At 39.8% G+C, this 20,587-nt stretch overlaps 1 long non-coding RNA gene across 1 annotated transcript in view; it reads left to right on the top strand.

Annotated features, from left to right (window-relative positions):
* The window catches only part of LOC143806282 (uncharacterized), a 102,982-nt gene that overhangs the window by 50,226 nt on the left and 32,169 nt on the right, over positions 1–20,587 (top strand). The window contains exon 2 of the long non-coding RNA XR_013221428.1: positions 5,079–5,247. This is a non-coding gene — a long non-coding RNA (uncharacterized LOC143806282). The remainder of the gene's footprint in view (positions 1–5,078; positions 5,248–20,587) is intronic.

Raw genomic sequence — 20,587 nt, 5'->3', positions numbered from 1 at the left:
ATATGGTAATTTTTTTATCAGTTTTATATTTTGCTGATTTTTTGTGCATTTGCAGTAAATGAATTGTAATCTTTAACAATCGGTTCATACTTGCAAAGAATAACATTATTGTTTATTTTTTTCTGTAAAAATCGTCCTCAATTATAAAGGAATCATCAAAATGTAAAGAAATAAAAGCGCTGCCGCCATAATGAAAGTAAATGATTTTACATTTAATAACTGCTTGCTGGCAGCTAACATATCAGAGCTCACAATTTATTTCCTTTCTTTTCAAGGTCGTGCGCTCTACTTTCAGTTTTTAGTAGAATTGACCTCGTTCTTCAATACAGTTGGATTTAAAACAGTAATTGAAAACTACATGCCGGCCGTGATGGCATCAATAGACTGAGAGCAGTAAACGCGCGGTCCCTGTGTTTGTATCCAACCATTGTCATCTTCTATGGAGAAATTAACTTTTACGGAGGAGGATTCCAGAATAGCTTTGTCATTTCTTGTTACAGACGGAGCGGCTTTGTTACATTGTATGTTACAGAAAATGAAAAAAAAGCTGAAAATAAATGTTTTTTTTATTTTGTCTTTTACTAAAATAAGTTTTTTTGAGCAGTTGACCCGAACAATCAAGAGAACGAGAGAATGGTCATAAGACAAATCTATGAGTCATGTTTCTGTATCGGTGATGGTTGAGCCTTGTAGACATTGTGCTCATTCCTCCTGATTGAAGCAATCTGTTAGGTATTAACTATCACGTACGTAGACATGGCAAATCCTTCAGATCCTTACAAGCCAGCTTGATGCTCCCCTCTATGAGCCAAAATGACCACAAAGTTAAAGGGTCTACACTCGAATCATGCACGTTGGGTCATGATTAGAAGAGGTCACCATGTAACTTAAAAAAGAGAGGTGTAAATTCATTTGAGGCAAATCAAATTTGTCTTGAATTTTACAAAAATGTAAAAAAAAAGTTGAAATTTCATTTACACAAATTGAATAAAATGACGACTGGCCACCATTTTACTTTATTTAAAAGGACTGGGAAGGGGGCTAAAAAGAAGACATCTGCTCAGTATTACTCAGTTATCCTCGCCCTCCCTATACTGGTCCCACAGCTGTCAGTTCTCTGTTGGGCTCTTCTGTTTTCTTATATTTATCTTCATCTTGCGCCTCTCTGTTTCCTGCTGATTTGCTCCTGCTGCCACATTTATCAATGATGTGTTTTGAACTCCAAGTGGCTGCGTGCGAAGTGATGCACATAAATAACGTCAATGACTTGCATCGCACCATCTTGGAACCTAAGGAACAAAATAACAGGACAAAGTTAGAAGAGCAGATTGGAGCTCCGGCAGCAGTGGGACTGGTGCGAGGACGAATAAACAGAAGGGAGTAGAAGACTCAATTTTTTCTTTTCTTTTTATTTTAAACCCATTTATGACCCATTCAATTCCCATGTAATTTATTTGATACAAAATTAATTTCCCCAGAATTAAGAAAATTCTGTCAGAAGTGAATTTGAGGAGATTTACTCAGCTCTAAGCAGCACGTTTTCCCTGGTGATGACTTCTGCTTCCAAGAATTGGATCCATTAAATAAGTCAGTCACTGGAGCAGATGCTTCCAGAGAAGGTTGTCTCTGGATGAATTATGTCACAACTACTCATCATTCGTCTCATGGTACATATTGCCTTTGTGATTGATAGATTTGGTTGTACCCATGATATTCTAAGCAAGAATCTTGATCTCTACTGATGAGGAGCAAAAACTCCAAAAGAGCTGTCTACAGATGGGCGTCACTGGTTTCGCAGATATAGTCATCATATCGCCACATGAGGATGAATTGAAGGTGATCTACCTAAAGGCATCACTAGAAAGAAAGTTTTCTTCCTTCTCGCTGAGAGCTCATTTGCATAGGGACATTTGCATACATTTTCCAATGCAACAGTGCTCTTCTCTCACACACAAGGGACTTGATGTGCAGCTAGGAAAAAGTATTGTTATAGGAGGGTTGTGGAGCAGAAGGAACAGTGGCTGCTATCATGTTCCTCCTCAACACCTTCTGGGGTCAAGGTCATTTGAAGCCAATTGATCAGTATTTGCTTGGAGCATTGAAGAAAACTCCAGTACATGGAGGAAACTTGTACAAAAACAGGATGAGCAATTAAACTCCATGCTAATGCTATACCTTGGTCAAAATCCAGACTTAGGTAGTGCAAAACCACAAAGCCACTGAGCAACCATCCTGCTCACAATACTCTGTAAGAAAACCAGAGCCCATTACCATCTCCGGGAGCTAACTGATGGCCTCCACTGTACAGATAATGAAACAAATCCATGATACAGCTCTGTGGACGGGGGTCTCCAGTAGGGCTGATATCCGGGGAGATGGTTCAAGGTTCATTAATGGGTCAGTTTCAGCTGATGGCACATCAAGAATGGAGTTGAGGGAATCTCCTGAAATTTATGTAAGGCTGATTTTCCAACAAACTTCACTTAGCCGAAATAAAATCTGTCCAAAGTGAAAACGAGTTAAAAATATTAATAAACTCATTCCTTATATTCACCAGTCCTCAGCCATTCTGCCGCAGCTCCTCAGTCCTCCACGTTTGTCTTCAGTTCTCCCCTTTCTGAGGTCTATTGAGGGACGATACGAGTCATTGATGTCATGTAACCTTCGTGCAGAATAGAAGACCCGACGAGGGGACCGGGAAGCAATGTTGGCGGTGGTGTAAGGTAAAGGCTTATTACAGGTGAGTTTGAAGTAGAAAATACAAGATTCCAAGGCACCAGAGAAAATGGGGATAAAAGATAACTTTTATTCCATCCTTAAAAATCACATGAAATGCAATTGAGGAAGACTTCATGGCTGTAATTATTATTGTGTTTCTGGCTTGAAAAATGCCCTATTGGGCTGAAACGTTGCTTCACTTGTCAACCTCAATAGTATTTCATGTCATTTTTAAGGATGGAATAATGGAATAAAGGTTTTATGTTTTATCCCCTTTTTCTCTGGAGCCTCGGAGTCTTGGATTTTCTATGGCTTTGGACCTTGTGGCTGTCTAACCGAGTCATCGGTGAGCCGCCAGCGGTGCATGAGAAGGACTCTTGGACCAGGTAAGTATGATGCATTGTTTTATTTGCTTCCCGTTCTCAGCCCTCAAAATAATTCTGTAACTTGGATTCAGCTCCTCAGCCGTTTGATGGATTCTAATTCCAAAAATGTTAGATTTGCCAGAATCCCAAAATTTGGAAAAAAACGCAACAAGGTTGATGCATTATGGATACATTATTCCCATAGTCCTTATATTTAGCAGTGGCTAAAGTCACTCCAGCATAAGTCAAAATACATTCTCAAGTGGTGAATGCCACTGAGAAAAATGAAGTGAAGGAGAAAATGCTAGTAAAAGCTAAATATTTATTGTGAAACTTGTTCTAAAAGCATGTAATACATGAGACAATTATAAAGATTAGACAAAAAAAGGGGGGGAACGGAAACCTCCAAATACCAGGGGAGACTAACACAGCACTATGCCCGAAAAACAGAGAGCTAAATTATACAAATATCATAGAGCTCATAGCGTTATATACAAGAGTAGGTAGCACACAGACTAGTTTTGGCATATGATAGTAGAGGCAAAAAATCACTGAATGTGCAGCATTAAATCAGATGTGCCCAGAGTGGTAGCAAAAATTTGCTGTAAGTCCCTGGGGAGTGAAAAGACACACTATGTGGCCTGATTTATGTGCGATGAAGCCAAACAAAGTAGCTAGAGATAGTGATTTACCTGCAATTAAATGTTCCGGATCTGTGCGCCTAAGACAAGGTGCTGTGAGGGCTCCCCTGTGCCCGACAAGCGCCGTTTCGCAAATAGCTTCTTCAAAAGGTATTTGGAGGTTTCCGTTCCCCCCCTTTTTTTGTCTAATCTTATAATTGTCTCATGTATTACATGCTTTTAGAACAAGTTTCATAATAAATATTTTGCTTTTACTAGCATTTTCTCCTTCATTTCATTTTTCTCACTAGCATTCACCACTTGAGAATGTATTTTGAATTATGGATACATTGTACAACACCTCCTTGTAGCAGAGTGTATCACATAGATTAATACATGTCTGTCTATGACATCACTTAGTGGAAAGTTAGGAAAAACCTTTTTTGCTATTATAGATGTCTATTTTCTTCTCTTCTATATGCTGATCTGTTACTACATGTTCAAGGGGGACATGTTCAAGGGGGGAATAAAAATGGATTATTGCCAAATGTAGGACAGCAACACAACAGTCAGTGCAGTAATAAAACCTTCAGTTGTCAAACTTCCTATACTCCTGAGTGAACTCTAATGAATCTTGGTTCAGGGGTCTCCGCTAGAAGCACCTGCTAATGTATTTTCACGCTCCGAGAAGCAGAAAACACAGATAGATTGATGCACACAACACCTGCCCTTTTCGCTCACCCCAATCCTGTCATCCAGGGGATCTGTCGTTTTATGAGTGTGTCTAAAATATATGGGAAAAATAAACAGATGAGATTACAATATTGCACATGATGACTTGAAAAATGTTTTCATTGTTGACTATTTCTGAAGAAAGAGGTGGTCGGATACACAGACAACTTTTCCACGAAGAAGGAGAATCGGGGAGAGGCATCGCCATTATCAACTTCTATTGGAAACGACCTTGAGCAAAGGCAAATAAAAAATGAATACACTACATGAAAATCAATAGTCACAGTTCTGTAGTGTTTGTCTTTTTCTCATTGCTTCCTGCATAAATTCTGTAAAATAGATGTTGTATCTGAGCAGCGGCTATTTGTTACTAATCATTTACAAAGCGCAGAGAAGTCGGCTCTTGCCACTAGATTGCCTCCTAATTGGTTCACCTTACCTGTCAGAGAGGCCGATTGGATTGAAATCTGTGTTTCTGTACCAACCAAATCCTGCATGATGCAAATAGGAAAATGCCTAAATTAGCTGCGTATTCTCGCTGACCATGTGTTCCGCTCCAAGGTCAAACTGTTGTGGTTAATAATTCATGCAGAACAATCATATTGATACAATGTAACAGTTTTGGCAACATTCTTCATTACAGAAATGCAGCTAATTGTGGAAAAACGGAAACTTCATGGAGAACACAAGACCTCCAAGAACGAACGTTGGGCACAAGAGACAGGAAAAAAATATTTCAGGTTCTGTACCTGCAATCCACAAATAGTATATGCTCAGGATCGAACAGCTTCGGTATCAAACGTATTGGACAGGTAAAATGAAAACAGACGGTATGTGCATCATAGCGCACAATTGTATCATGCCATAATATACTGTACCTGTATATATACACTGCATACAAAGAGAACCTATGCCTTTGGCCAAACCTTTAACTTTCATAACTGTGAAATTCTGAATTTGGACACAAATCCCTCTTAGCAAGAAACATAATATCCGTCTACACATGTTTTTTTTCGACGGCTATTCTTCCTTTAAATTGATGTAATTTAATCCGCTTGATGGACAACAAGTCATAAAGATTGAAAAAGAAAACCATAAAGTATTATCAGGGGGAATTTAAAAACAAACAGAAATTTTCTTATAACTGCTTTTAAAAGTTATAGCTTAAAAAGTTTAACCACTTATATATAAGAGTATATCCATTAAATCGTACCGCCATGTGCAGGATTAAAACTACTATAATACTGCTCCTATGTACAAGAATATACTATAATACTGCTCTTATGTGCAAGAATATAACTACTATAATACTGCTCCTATGTACAAGAATATAACTACTATAATACTGCTCCTATGTACAAGAATATAACTACTATAATACTGCTATATACAAGAATATACCTACTATAATACTGCCCCTATGTACAAGAATATAACTACTATAATACTGCTCCTATGTACAAGAATATAACTACTACAATACTGCTCCTATGTACAGGAATATAACTACTATAATACTGCCCCTACAGTATGTACAAGAATATAACTACTATAAAATTGCTCCTATGTACAAGAATATAACTACTATAATACTGCCCTCTATGTGCAAAAATATAACTACTATAATACTGCCCCTATGTACAAGAATATAACTATTATAATACTGCTCCTATGTACAGGAATATAACTACTATAATACTGCTCCTATGTACAAGAATATAACTACTATAATACGACTCCTATGTACAAGAATATAACTACTATAATACTGCTCCTATGTACAAGAATATACCTACTATAATACTGTCCCTATGTACATGAATATAACTACTACAATACTGCTCCTATGTACAGGAATATAACTACTATAATACTGCTATATACAAGAATATACCTACTATAATACTGCTCCTATGTACAAGAATATAACTACTATAATACTGCTATATACAAGAATATACCTACTATAATACTGCCCCTATGTACAAGAATATAACTACTATAATACTGCCCCTATGTACAAGAATATAACTACTACAATACTGCTCCTATGTACAGGAATATAACTACTATAATACTGCCCCTACAGTATGTACAAGAATATAACTACTATAAAATTGCTCCTATGTACAAGAATATAACTACTATAATACTGCCCTCTATGTGCAAAAATATAACTACTATAATACTGCCCCTATGTACAAGAATATAACTATTATAATACTGCTCCTATGTACAGGAATATAACTACTATAATACTGCTCCTATGTACAAGAATATAACTACTATAATACGACTCCTATGTACAAGAATATAACTACTATAATACTGCTCCTATGTACAAGAATATACCTACTATAATACTGTCCCTATGTACATGAATATAACTACTACAATACTGCTCCTATGTACAGGAATATAACTACTATAATACTGCCCCTACAGTATGTACAAGAATGTACATACGTATGTACACAATGAGTAAGGCGGCACGACCGTTGAAACGCGTTTGATTTTAATGCACTTTAAGCCTGTGACTGTCACTGGTATGAATCACCCGTTTTTGTGTCTATGGATATGAAGATGGACTTTGGATTTATGTGCTTTTTAACAAAAATGGAATAAAAGGTATTTTTTATGGACATCACCCACGCTGGACTTCTGCTTTTCCTACTATAATACTGCTCCTATGTACAGGAATATAACTATTATAATACTGCTCCTATGTCCAAGAATAAAACTATTATAATACTGCTCCTATGTACAAAAATGTAACTACTATAATACTGCCCCTTTGTACAAGAATATAACTACTATAATACTGCCCCTATGTACAAGAATATAACTACTATAATACTGCTCCTATGTATAAGAATATAACTACTATAATACTGCTCCTATGTACAAGAATATAACTACTGTAATACTGACCTATGTGGAAGAATGTAACTACTATAATACTGCTCCTATGTACAGGAATATAACTACTATAATACTGCTCCTATGTACAAGAATATACCTACTATAATACTGCCCCTATGTACAAGAATATAACTACTATAATACTGCTCCTATGTATAAGAATATAACTACTATAACACTGCTCCTATGTACAAGAATATAACTACTATAATACTGCTCCTATGTACAAGAATATAACTACTGTAATACTGACCCTATGTAGAAGAATGTAACTACTATAATACTGCTCCTATGTACAGGAATATAACTACTATAATACTGCTCCTATGTACAGGAATATAACTACTATAATACTGCTCCTACGTACAAGAATATAACTACTATAATACTGCTCCTATGTACAAGAATATAACTACTATAATACTGCTCCTATGTACAAGAATATAACTACTATAATACTGCTCCTACGTACAAGAGTATAACTACTATAATACTGCCCCTATGTACAAGAATATAACTACTATAATACTGCTCCTATGTATAAGAATATAACTACTATAATACTGCTCCTATGTACAAGAATATAACTACTGTAATACTGACCCTATGTAGAAGAATGTAACTACTATAATACTGCTCCTATGTACAGGAATATAACTACTATAATACTGCTCCTATGTACAGGAATATAACTACTATAATACTGCTCCTACGTACAAGAATATAACAACTATAAAACTGCTCCTATGTACAAGAATATAACTACTATAATACTGCTCCTATGTACAAGAATGCAACTACTATAATACTGCCCCTATGTGCAAGAATATAACTACTATAATACTGCTATGTACAGGAATATAACTACTATAATACTGCTCCTATGTACAAGAATATAGCTACTATAATACTGCTCCTATGTACAAGAATGTAACTACTATTATACTGTCCCTATGTACAAGAATATAACTACTATAATAGTGCTCCTATGTACAAGAATCAAACTATTATAATACTGCTCCTATGTACAAGAATGTAACTACTATAATACTGCCCCTTTGTACAAGAATATAACTACTATAATACTGCCCCTATGTACAAGAATATAACTACTATAATACTGCTCCTATGTATAAGAATATAACTTCTATAATACTGCTCCTATGTACAAGAATATAAGTACTGTAATGCTGACCTATGTAGAAGAATGTAACTACTATAATACTGCTCCTATGTACAGGAATATAACTACTATAATACTGCTCCTATGTACAAGAATATAACTACTATAATGCTGCCCCGATGTACAAGAATGTAACTACTATAATACTGCTCCTATGTACAAGAATATAGCTACTATAATACTGCTCCTATGTACAAGAATATAACTATTATAATATTGCCTCTATGTACAAGAATATAACTACTATAATACTGCTCCTATGTACAGGAATATAACTACTATAGTACTGCCCCTACAGTATGTACAAGAATATAACTACTATAAATCTGCTCCTATGTACAAGAATATAACTACTATGATACTGCCCTCTATGTGCAAAAATATTACTACTATAATACTGCTCCTATGTACAAGAATATAACTATTATAATACTGCCTCTATGCAAAAGAATATAACTACTATAATACTGCTCTAATGTACAAGAATGTAACTACTATAATACTGCTCCTATGTACAAGAATATAACTACTATAATACTGACCCTATGTACAAGAATGTAACTGCTATAACACTGCCCCTATGTACAAGAATATAACTACTATAATACTGCTCCTATGTATGTACAAGAGTATAACTACTATAATACTGCACCTATGTACAAGAATATAACTACTATAATACAGCCCCTACGTACAAGAATATAACTACTATAATACTGCTCCTATGTACAGGAATATAACTACTATAATACTGCTCCTATGTACAAGAATATAACTACCATAATACTGCTCCTATGTACAAGAATATAACTACTATAATACTGCTCCTATGTAGAAGAATATACCTACTATAATATTGCCCCTATGTACAAGAATATAACTACTATAATACTGCTCCTATGTACAAGAATATTACTACTATAATGCTGCCCCTATGTACATGAATGTAACTACTATAATACTGCTCCTATGTACAAGAATATAACTACTATAATACTGCTCCTATGTACAAGAATGTAACTACTATAATACTGCTATTATGTATAAGAATGTAACTATTTGGTAGAGCATTGAACAGCAAGGTGGATTGTTGCTGAGGGGAAAAAAAAAATCTTTAAATCTTCAGCTTAGCGAGTGTGAACGAGCTGAGTGTGACCTGAGCGTAAGTGTTAATGGCGGTAAGTGTGACTTGTGATTCAGTGACTTTGGATTCAGGGAGTTTCCAAGGGAGGAATTGCTGTTCCAAGTGTTAATTAATACTTTGTATTTATTTTTATTTAACGTTTCTGTCTGGTGCAATCCCCATTAGGAAATGTGCTCCACTATTGTTAATGCCATCCAGTGCACATCTTGCCACATGTATGCAGTCCTTGATCAGCCGGTCGAGGGTGCATACTGCTGTGCGAGATGTGAGCACGTTGAGCATTTGGAAGCCCAGATTCTGGATCTAAATGTGCAGCTGGCAACACTGAGATCCATAGACAATATGGAGAGGAGTCTTCTGCTCACTGAGCAGAAGCTCAATGGGATAGATGAGGGGGGGATGGTAGGATGGAGCTGCAGGACAGTGAAGTAGCAAGCTGGGTGATAGTTAGAATGCCAGGTAGAGGGAAGAGTGCCAGGGAGGCTAGTCCTGATCTGGCACACCCCAATAAGTTTGCTAAGTTGGCAGATGAGGGGGGTGCCAGTACAGGGGTAGCACTGCTGAAGCCAGGCATGTCCTCTCAAAGCCGGAGGAGTGACTGCTCCAATAAGGAGGGAAATAGGAGAGCAGGGCAGGCCAGACAGGTGCTGGTAGTGGGGGACTCAATTATTAGGGGAACAGATAGGGCAATCTGTCACAAAGACAGGGATCGTCGGACGGTGTGCTGCCTACCTGGCGCTCGAGTCTGACACATCGCTGATTAGGTGGACAGATTACTGGGAGGGGCTGGTGAGGACCCAGCGGTCATGGTGCACATTGGCACAAATGACAAAGTTAGAGGTAGGTGGAAGGTCCTTAAAGATGATTTCAGGGAATTAGGCTGCAAGCTGAAAGCAAGGACCTCCAACGTGGTATTTTCCGAAATACTGCCTGTACCACGTGCCACGCCAGAGAGGCAACGGGAGATTAGGGAGGTTAATAAGTGGCTCAAGAATTGGTGTAGAAAGGAGGGGTTTGGGTTCCTGCAGAACTGGGCCGAATTCTCAGTGGGCTACAGGCTCTACGCTAGGGACGGGCTGCACCTCAATGGGGAAGGTGCAGCTGTGCTGGGGGAGAAAATGGTTAGAAGGTTGGAGGAGTGTTTAAACTAGGGATTGGGGGGGAGGGTATTCATTTTATAGGAGGGGAAGATAGGGCAGATAGAGACCTGGGCACAAATAAGGAAGTTGGGGGTGGCGGTGGCATGGGGGGGTGGGGTTAGAACAGTTAGTAATTTAAGAAAGAATAGAGGTACAGAGAGGAACATCAAGTGCATGTATACTAATGCCAGAAGCCTCGCCAACAAAATGAACGAATTAGAATTAATGTTGGAGCATAGTTATGACATGGTGGGGATATCTGAGACGTGGCTGGATGAGAGCCATGACTGGGCTGTTAACTTGCAGGGCTATAGCCTGTTCAGAAATGACCGTACAGATAAGCAAGGGGGTGGGGTATGTCTATATGTAAAATCGTCCTTAAAACCCATCCGGCGTGATAATATAGATGAATTTAATGAAAATGTAGAGTCCCTGTGGCTGGAGATAAGGGGAGGGGGAAAAATAATAAATTACTGATAGGGGTTTGTTATAAATCTACAAAACTAATGGAAGCAATGGAGAATATCCTCGTAAAGCATTAAGATGAAGCTGTACTCAAGGATAAGTCATTATTATGGGGGACTTCAACTACCCTGAAATAGATTGGGGAACAGAAACCTGCAGTTCCAGCAAAGGTAATCGGTTTTTGACAACTATGAGAGACAATTACCTTTCACAACTGGTTCAGGACCCAACAAGGAGGGGGGCACTGCTAGACCTAATATTAACCAACAGGCCAGACCGCATATCAAATATAAGGGTTGGGGGTCTGTTGTGAATTTGGATTCTGGGCTCCCCCGGTGGCCGCTTGTGGAATTGGACTTGTCATCCTCTTTCCTGTTTCACCTGGTTCCATCAGTAGTGGGTGTCGCTATTTAAGCTCATTTCTCTGGTGGTTTCTTGCCGGTCAACAATGTTATCTGATGCCTCTCAGTGCTTGTTCCTGCTTCTAGACAACTACTAGATAAGTTGGACTTTTGTCCATGTTTTGTTTTGCCTATTTGTTCCAGTTCACAGCTGAAGTTTTGTTACTGTGTCTGGAAAGCTCTCGTTGATCAGGGATTGCTACTCTGGCGTTATGAGTTAATGCCAGAGTTTAAGGTAATCTCTGGATGGTGTTTTGTTAGTGTTTTTCTGCTGACCATGAAAGTATACTATCTGTCTTCTGCTATCTAGTAAGCGGACCTCAAATTTGCTAAGACTATTTTCCTGCTGCGTTTGTAGTTTCATCTGAACTCACCGTCATTATATGTGGGGGGCTACTGTCTTCTTTGGAATATTTCTCTAGAGGTGAGCCAGGTCTTATATTTCCCTCTGCTAGCTATTTAGGTCTTAGGCCAGAGCTGGGCATCTAGCGATAAATAGGAAATGCTACCTGGCTATTTCTAGTTGCGCGGCAGGCTTAGTTCATGGTCAGTATAGTTCCATCTTCCGAGAGCTTGTCCCTCTATAGGCTTGCTATGATCTCTGCCTGCAGAGATCATGACAGTTTGACCGGACCTAAAGTGTTAAAGACCCAGGTTGAGAAAGGAGAGTTATAAGAAGTCTGCTGGAATTTTTTTTTTTTTTTTCCTCCAGTTTGCCTTGCTGCAGTCTTTTTTCTCTCTCTCCTCCTAATCTCTGTATGCTCTGTGTGCACCTGACAATAATGGATCTCCAGAGTGTAACTGCGGGTTTGAATAATCTCATCACGAAAGTACAAAATTTACAAGATTTTGTGGTACATGCTCCGGTATCTGAGCCGAGAATTCCTTTGCCGGAGTTCTTCACAGGGAATAGAGCTAGCTTCCAGAATTTCCGAAATAATTGTAAGCTTTATTTGTCCCTGAAGTCTCGTTCAGCTGGAGACCCTGCTCAGCAGGTTAGGATTGTGATTTCCTTGCTCAGGGGTGACCCTCAAGATTGGGCCTTCTCATTGCCAGCAGGGGATCCTGCGTTACGCGATGTGGATGCGTTTTTTCTGGCCTTGGGCTTGCTTTATGAGGAACCTCATTTGGAACTTCAGGCAGAAAAAACTTTGATGGCACTATCTCAGGGGCAAGACGAAGCTGAAGTTTTCTGCCAAAAATTCCGTAAATGGTCTGTGCTTACTCAGTGGAATGAGTGCGCTTTGGCGGCAACTTTCAGAGAAGGTCTCTCTGATGCCGTTAAGGATGTTATGGTGGGGTTCCCTTTGCCTGCAGGTCTGAATGAGTCCATGACAATGGCTATTCAGATTGATAGGCGTCTGCGGGAGCGCAAACCGGTGCACCATCTGGCGGTGTCTATGGAAAAGACGCCAGAAAGTATGCAGTGTGATAGAATTCTGTCCAGGAGCGAGCGACAGAATTTTAGACGGAAGAATGGATTGTGTTTCTATTGTGGGGATTCTACTCATGTTATATCAGCATGCTCTAGGCGTACAAAGAAGCTTGATAAGTCTGTTTCCATTGGCACCATTCAGTCTAAGTTTATTTTGTCTGTAACCCTGATTTGCTCTTTGTCATCCATTGCCACGGACGCCTATGTTGACTCTGGCGCCGCTCTGAGTCTTATGGATTGGTCCTTTGCCAATCGTTGTGGTTTTAATTTAGAGCCTTTGGAGACTCTTATTCCTCTGAAGGGGATTGACTCCACCCCATTGGCTAATAATAAACCACAATACTGGACACAAGTAACCATGCGTATCAATCCGGATCACCAGGAGATTATTCGTTTCCTGGTGCTGTATAATTTACATGACGATTTGGTACTGGGATTGCCATGGTTGCAGTCTCACAACCCAGTCTTGGACTGGAGAGCAATGTCTGTGTTGAGCTGGGGATGTAAGGGTATTCATGGGGACGTACCTTTGGTTTCTATTTCGTCGTCCATTCCCTCTGAAGTCCCTGAGTTCCTCTCTGATTATCAAGACGTCTTTGACGAACCCAAGCTTGGGTCGTTACCTCCGCACCGTGAGTGCGATTGTGCCATAGATTTGATACCGGGTTGTAAATATCCAAAGGGTCGTTTGTTTAATTTGTCTGTGCCGGAACATGCTGCTATGCGGGAATATATAAAGGAGTCTTTGGAAAAGGGACATATTCGTCCATCTTCTTCTCCCTTGGGAGCTGGGTTTTTCTTTGTCTCAAAAAAAGACGGCTCTTTGAGACCATGTATTGATTATCGGCTTCTGAATAAGATCACTGTTAAGTATCAATACCCATTGCCATTGCTTACTGATTTGTTTGCTCGTATAGAGGGTGCTAAGTGGTTCTCTAAAATTGATCTTCGTGGGGCGTATAATTTGGTGCGGATCAGGCAGGGGGATGAGTGGAAGACCGCATTTAATACGCCCGAGGGCCACTTTGAGTATTTGGTCATGCCTTTTGGTCTTTCTAATGCCCCTTCAGTTTTCCAGTCTTTTATGCATGATATTTTCCGCGATTTTCTGGATAAATTTATGATAATATATCTGGATGATATTCTGATTTTTTCTGATGACTGGGACTCTCATGTCCAGCAGGTCAGGAGAGTTTTTCAGGTTCTGCGGTCTAATTCTTTATGTGTGAAGGGGTCTAAGTGCGTTTTTGGGGTCCAGAAAATTTCCTTTTTGGGGTATATTTTTTCTCCCTCTTCCATTGAGATGGATCCCGTCAAGGTGCAAGCTATTTGTGACTGGACTCAGCCCTCCTCTCTTAAGGGTCTTCAGAGATTTTTGGGCTTTGCCAACTTTTACCGCCGATTTATTGCTGGTTTTTCGGATGTCGTTAAACCACTGACTGATTTGACCAGACAAGGCGCTGATGTTGCTAATTGGTCCCCTCATGCTGTAGAGGCCTTTCAGGAGCTTAAGCGCCGTTTTGCCTCTGCCCCTGTGTTGCGTCAGCCTGATGTGAATCTGCCTTTTCAGGTTGAGGTTGACGCTTCGGAGATCGGAGCTGGGGCAGTGTTGTCGCAGAAAGGTTCCGACTGCTCCGTCATTAGGCCTTGTGCCTTCTTTTCTCGCAAATTTTCGCCCGCAGAGCGGAATTATGATGTTGGGAATCGGGAGCTTTTGGCCATGAAGTGGGCGTTTGAGGAGTGGCGCCATTGGCTCGAGGGGGCTAGGCATCAGGTGGTGGTATTGACTGACCACAAAAATTTGATTTATCTTGAGACTGCCAGACGCCTGAATCCTAGACAGGCGCGCTGGTCTTTATTTTTTTCTCGCTTTAATTTTGTGGTGTCATACCTACCGGGTTCTAAGAATGTTAAGGCAGATGCCCTTTCTAGGAGTTTTGACCCGGACTCTCCTGGTAATTCTGAACCCACAGGTATCCTTAGGGAGGGAGTAATTTTGTCGGCCGTTTCTCCTGATCTGCGGCGGTCCTTGCAAGAGTTTCAGGCGGATAGACCGGATCGTTGTCCGCCTGATAGACTGTTTGTTCCGGATGATTGGACCAGCAGAGTCATCTCTGAGGTACATTCTTCTGCATTGGCAGGTCATCCCGGAATTTTTGGTACCAGGGATTTGGTGGCAAGATCCTTCTGGTGGCCTTCCCTGTCACGAGATGTGCGAGTCTTTGTGCAGTCATGTGACGTTTGTGCTCGGGCCAAGTCTTGTAGTTCTCGGGCTAGCGGACTGCTGTTGCCCTTGCCTATTCCTAAGAGGCCTTGGACACACATCTCGATGGATTTTATTTCAGATCTGCCTGTTTCCCAGAAGATGTCTGTCATCTGGGTGGTCTGTGACCGTTTCTCTAAAATGGTCCATTTGGTTCCTCTGCCCAAGTTGCCTTCTTCTTCTGAGTTGGTTCCTCTGTTTTTTCAGAATGTTGTCCGATTGCACGGTATTCCTGAGAATATTGTTTCTGACAGAGGTACCCAATTTGTGTCTAGATTTTGGCGGGCATTCTGTGCTAGGATGGGCATAGATTTGTCTTTTTCATCTGCTTTTCACCCTCAGACTAATGGCCAGACCGAGCGGACTAATCAGACCCTTGAGACATATCTGAGGTGTTTTGTCTCTGCTGACCAGGATGATTGGGTTGCTTTTTTGCCATTGGCAGAGTTCGCCCTCAATAATCGGGCCAGTTCTTCCACCTTGGTGTCCCCGTTTTTCTGTAATTCGGGGTTTCACCCTCGATTTTCCTCCGGTCAGGTGGAATCCTCGGATTGTCCTGGAGTGGATGCGGTGGTGGAGAGATTGCATCACATCTGGGGGCAGGTTATGGACAATTTGAAGTTGTCCCAGGAGAAGACTCAGCGTTTTGCCAACCGTCATCGTCGTGTTGGTTCTCGGCTTTGTGTTGGAGATTTAGTGTGGTTGTCTTCTCGTTTTGTCCCTATGAGGGTCTCTTCTCCTAAGTTTAAACCTCGGTTCATCGGCCCTTATAGAATATTGGAGATTCTTAATCCTGTTTCTTTCCGTTTGGACCTCCCTGCGTCCTTTTCCATTCATAACGTTTTTCATCGGTCGTTATTGCGCAGGTATGAGGTACCTGTTGTACCTTCAGTTGAGCCTCCTGCTCCGGTGTTGGTTGAGGGTGAGTTGGAGTACGTTGTGGAGAAAATTTTGGACTCTCGTGTTTCCAGACGGAAACTCCAGTATCTGGTCAACTGGAAGGGTTACGGCCAGGAGGATAATTCTTGGGTCAATGCATCTGATGTTCATGCTTCTGATCTTGTTCGTGCCTTCCATAGGGCTCATCCTGGTCGCCCTGGTGGATCTGGTGAGGGTTCGGTGCCCCCTCCTTGAGGGGGGGGTACTGTTGTGAATTTGGATTCTGGGCTCCCCCGGTGGCCGCTTGTGGAATTGGACTTGTCATCCTCTTTCCTGTTTCACCTGGTTCCATCAGTAGTGGGTGTCGCTATTTAAGCTCATTTCTCTGGTGGTTTCTTGCCGGTCAACAATGTTATCTGATGCCTCTCAGTGCTTGTTCCTGCTTCTAGACAACTACTAGATAAGTTGGACTTTTGTCCATGTTTTGTTTTGCCTATTTGTTCCAGTTCACAGCTGAAGTTTTGTTACTGTGTCTGGAAAGCTCTCGTTGATCAGGGATTGCTACTCTGGCGTTATGAGTTAATGCCAGAGTTTAAGGTAATCTCTGGATGGTGTTTTGTTAGTGTTTTTCTGCTGACCATGAAAGTATACTATCTGTCTTCTGCTATCTAGTAAGCGGACCTCAAATTTGCTAAGACTATTTTCCTGCTGCGTTTGTAGTTTCATCTGAACTCACCGTCATTATATGTGGGGGGCTACTGTCTTCTTTGGAATATTTCTCTAGAGGTGAGCCAGGTCTTATATTTCCCTCTGCTAGCTATTTAGGTCTTAGGCCAGAGCTGGGCATCTAGCGATAAATAGGAAATGCTACCTGGCTATTTCTAGTTGCGCGGCAGGCTTAGTTCATGGTCAGTATAGTTCCATCTTCCGAGAGCTTGTCCCTCTATAGGCTTGCTATGATCTCTGCCTGCAGAGATCATGACAGGGGTCACTGGGGGAATAGTGATCACAAAATAATAAGTTTTCATGTAACCTTTAATAAGATGGGTAGTAGGGGGGTGACAAGGACACTGAACTTCAGGAGGGCAAATTTCCAACGGATGAGAGATGATCTTGGTGCAATTAACTGGGACGATATCCTGAGACACAAAAATACATAAAGAAAATGGGAGACGTTTATTAGCATCCTGGATAGGACCTGTGCACAGTATATACCGTATGGGAATAAACATACTAGAAATAGGAGGAAACCAATATGGCTAAATAGAGCTGTAAGGGGGCAATAAGGGACAAAAAGAAAGCATTTAGGGAATTAAAGGAAGTAGGTAGTGATGAGGCATTAAATAAATACTAAAAATTAAATAGATTCTGTAAAAAGCAAATCAAGGCAGCAAAAATTGAGACAGAGAGACTCATTGTCAGAGAGAGTAAAAATAATCCCAAAATATTCTTTAACTACATAAATAGTAAGAAACTAAAAAATGAAAGTGTTGGCCCCCTTAAAAATAGTCTGGGTGAAATGGTGGATGAGGATGAGGAAAAAGCCAATATGCTAAATGACTTTTTTTCTTCAGTATTTACACAAGAAAATCCCATGGCAGACAATATGATCAGTGATAACAAAAAATCCCCATTAAGTGTCACCTGCTTAACCCAGCAGGAAGTACAGCGGCGTCTAAAAATCACTAAAGTTGACAAAACTCCGGGCCCGGATGGGATACACCCCCGAGTACTGCAGGAACTAAGTACAGTCATTAATAGACCATTATTTTTAATCTTTAAATTTAGAGTCCATAAAACAGGGTCTGTACCACAGGACTGGCGTATAGCAAATGTGGTGCCAATATTCAAAAAGGGGACAAAAACTGAACTCGGTAATTATAGGCCAGTAAGCTTAACCTCTACTGTGGGTAAAATCCTGGAGGGCATTCTAAGGGATGTTATACTGGAGTATCTGAAGAGGAATAACCTCATGACCCAGTATCAGCACGGGTTTACTAGGGACTGTTCATGTCAGACTAATTTGATCAGCTTCTACGAAGAGGTAAGTTCTGGACTGGACCAAGGGAACCCAGTAGATGTAGTGTATATGGACTTTTCAAAAGCTTTTGATACGGTGCCACACAAAAGGTTGATACATAAAATGAGAATAATGGGGATAGGGGAAAATATGTGTAAGTGGGTTGAGAGCTGGCTCAGGGATAGGAAACAAAGGGTGGTTATTAATGGAGCACACTAGGACTGGGTTGCAGTTAGCAGTGGGGTACCACATGGGTCAGTATTGGGCCCTCTTCTTTTTAACATATTTATTAATGACCTTGTAGGGGGCATTCAGAGTAGAATTTCAATATTTTCAGATGACACTAAACTCTGCAGGGTAATCAATACAGGGGAGGACAATTTTATATTACAGGATGATTTATGTAAACTAGAAGCTTGGGCTGATAAATGGCAAATGAACTTTAATGGGGATAAATGTAAGGTCATGCACTTGGGTAGAAGTAATAAGATGTATAACTATGTGCTTAATTCTAAAACTCTGTGCAAAACCGTCAATGAAAAAGACCTGGGTGTATGGGTGGATGACAAACTCATATTCAGTGGCCAGTGTCAGGCAGCTGCTACAAAGGCAAATAAAATAATGGGATGTATTAAAAGAGGCATAGATGCTCATGAGGAGAACATAATTTTACCTCTATACAAGTCACTAGTTCGACGACACTTAGAATACTGTGCACAGTTCTGGTCTCCGGTGTATAAGAAAGACATAGCTGAACTAGAGCGGGTGCAGAGAAGAGCGACCAAGGTTATTAGAGGACTGGGAGGTCAGCAATACCAAGATAGGTTATTACACTTGGGGCTATTTAGTTTGGAAAAACGAAGACTAAGGGGTGATCTTATTTTAATGTATAAATATATGAAGGGACAGTACAAAGACCTTTCTGATGATTTTTTTAATCATAGACCTGAGACAGGGACAAGGGGGCATCCTCTACGTCTGGAGGAAAGAAGGTTTAAGCATAATAACAGACGCGGATTCTTTACTGTAAGAGCAGTGAGACTATGGAACTCTCTGCCGTATGATGTTGTAATGAGTGATTCATTACTTAAATTTAAGAGGGGACTGGATGCCTTTCTTGAAAAGTATAATGTTACAGGGTATATATATTAGATTCCTTGATAGGTCGTTGATCCAGGGAACTAGTCTGATTGCCGTATGTGGAGTTGGGAAGGAATTTTTTTCCCCAATGTGGAGTTTACTCTTTGCCACATGGGTTTTTTTTGCCTTCCTCTGGATCAACATGTTAGGGCATGTTAGGTTAGGCTATGGGTTGAACTAGATGGACTTAAAGTCTTCCTTCAACCTTAATAATTATGTAACTATGTAACTACTATAGCACTGCCCCTATGTACAAGAATATAACTACTATAATACTGCTCTTATGTACAAGAATGTAACTACTATAATACTGCCCCTATGTACAAAAATATAACTACTATAATACTGTCCCTATGTACAAGAATATAGCTACTACAATAATGCCCCTACATACAAGAGTATAAAAACTACAATACTGCTGCTATATAAAAGAATATAACTAGTATAATACTGCTCCTTTGTACAAGAATATAACTACTATAATAATGCCCCTATGTACAAGAGTATAACTACTATAATACTGCCCATATGTACGAAACTATAGCTACTATAATACTGCCCCTATGTACAAGAATATAACTACTATAATACTGCTCCTATGTACAAGAATATAACTACTATAATACTGCCCCTATGTACAAGAATATAACTACTATAATACTGCTCCTATGTACAAGAATAAAACTACTATAATACTGCTCCTATGTACAAGAATATAACTAATATAATACTGCCCCTATGTACAAGAATATAACTACTATAATACTGCTCCTATGTACAAGAATATAACTACTATAATACTACCCCTATGTACAAGAATATAACTGCTATAATACTGCTCCTATGTACAAAGAATATAACTACTATAATACTGCCCCTATGTACAAGAATATAACTACTTTATTACTGCTCCTATGTACAAGAATATAACAACTATAATACTGCGCCTATGTACAAGAATACAACTACTATAATACTGCCCCTATGTACAAGAATATAACTACTATAATACTGCCCCCTGTGTACAGTAGAAAACATATGAAAAAAACAGAGCTTTTAAATTCCAAAACATAACAAAAATGCTACAAAAAAATATAAATGAACTAGTATAAGGCAAGAAAGAGGTGTTTAAAAATGTCTAACTTTATTATAGTACAAATA

The sequence above is a fragment of the Ranitomeya variabilis genome, chromosome 2 (genome assembly GCF_051348905.1).
Source record: "Ranitomeya variabilis isolate aRanVar5 chromosome 2, aRanVar5.hap1, whole genome shotgun sequence".
Classification (NCBI taxonomy): Eukaryota; Metazoa; Chordata; class Amphibia; order Anura; family Dendrobatidae; genus Ranitomeya; species Ranitomeya variabilis.
The sequence above is the reverse complement of the archived record's forward strand: the minus strand, read 5'-3'. Positions and strand labels throughout refer to the sequence as shown.